The following is a 1,709-nucleotide window of genomic DNA, read 5'->3' as shown; positions in this document are numbered from 1 at the left end:
ACCGCCTAGCCCAGGAACACCACCCCTGTGCTGTCTATGAGTCTTTTCTTGGCTCCTGGCACACCTTCCATCTCCAGAGCACATGAGCAGTGTCCCTCCGACTGCGGCTCCGGGTTAACCCCGCAGCATCCAAACAAGGAATCCCGCAGCAACCCACATCTCAGGATGGGGCTGCAGCTGTGCCCCAGTGCCTTCATTAAAGAGAGGAGATTGAATTAGCATAACAGGACATCTTTCCTCCTGACATTTCCCACCATCTGCATGTTGGCTGTACCATGCGAGCAGCATTTGGATCCTTTCTCCCCCCATCCCACCCCTCCTGTTCCCCCATTCTGATCCTCATCCCCCCCCAATATCCCCTTTCAGTCCCCCATCCAGAATCACAGAATCACACAATCACCAGGGTTGAAATCACCAAGAGCTCTCACTAATCCGCGTCCCTCAACACAACGTCTCGATGTCCCTTGAACACCTCCAGGGTCGCTGACTCCACCGCTCCCAGTGCAGCCCAGTGCAGCGCCCGACCACTCAGTTGGAGCAGCAATATTTCCTAACGTCCAGTCTGAATCTCCCCTGGTGCAACTTGAGGCCATTCCCTCTCGTCCTCTCACTGTTACATGAGAGAAGAGACCAACCCCCAGCTCAGCACAGCCTCCCTCCGGAGGTACAGAGAGCAGTGAGGTCTCCGCGAGAGCCTTCTTGCAGCGAGGGGCCCAGAGCTGAACACAGCACTCGAGCTGCAGCCTCACCAGAGCTGAGTGCAGAGGGACAATCACTTCCCTGCTCTGCTGGCAGCACCATTTGTGCTACAGGCCAGGATGCCTTGGTCTTCTTGGCCACCTGGGCACGCTGCTGGCTCGTGTTCAGCTGAGTGTCAACCAAGAACCCCAGGTCCGTTTCCTCTACGCTGACTTCCAGCTGCTCTGCCCCACGCCCATAGCGGTGCCTGGGGTTGTTGTGGCCAAAGTGCATCTCCAGTTGACCAGGAAGGCTGACAGGTGATGGAAAGCAGCTTGCCTTTTCACCTCCACCAGCTCCCCCAGCACTCTTGGATGAATCTCATCTGGCCCCATGGACTTGTGGCAGTCCAGGTGGAACAGTAGGACTTTGTTTCCTCCTGAACTGGGGGGGTTTATTCCGCTCCCCATCCGAGACTTCCAGGTCAGAGAGCAGAGAATGTAAGAAGAGCTTTGTTTTCACCCTTTGCACTTCACATCCCTTGCGCCCTGCAGGCTTCCCTTCCCTGAAGCTGCTCTCCCCATAACTGTTGGCAGGGGTCTAAAGCCACAGCCACCAGTCCTGCGTTAGGATTTTGTGAAAGGGGTGCACCATTTGGCATTGGGCTGCAACTTTTGGTTGCATCCAGAAGGCGAGCCCTCGTCTCCTCGCCCGCTCCTTCTTGTCCTGTAGGTGAACACGGGGCAGGGACGTGGTCAGCCCTGCTGCACAGCCGGGGCTCGTGCGGGACGGTGGGAGCCCGGCAGCGCAGCAGCACAGCCCCAGTGCTGCAGGGAGCCCCGTCCCCGGGGAGACCCCTGTCGGGTGGGGTGAGGGTGCGGTGGGCTCTGCCCCTTACAGCTGTGCCTCCACCAGCTCCGGCAGCACAGCCCCAGGCACGTGGGCTGCCTCCAGCTCCATCTGATGCTGCTGCCTGTAGGGCACAAGGCTTGGTTGGAGGGTGCCGGCCTCCGTCACCGCGGGGGCTCCCC

Source organism: Meleagris gallopavo, unplaced genomic scaffold, assembly GCF_000146605.3.
Source record: "Meleagris gallopavo isolate NT-WF06-2002-E0010 breed Aviagen turkey brand Nicholas breeding stock unplaced genomic scaffold, Turkey_5.1 ChrUn_random_7180001957669, whole genome shotgun sequence".
NCBI classification, from domain to species: domain Eukaryota; kingdom Metazoa; phylum Chordata; class Aves; order Galliformes; family Phasianidae; genus Meleagris; species Meleagris gallopavo.
Note: the sequence above shows the minus strand (reverse complement) of the source record.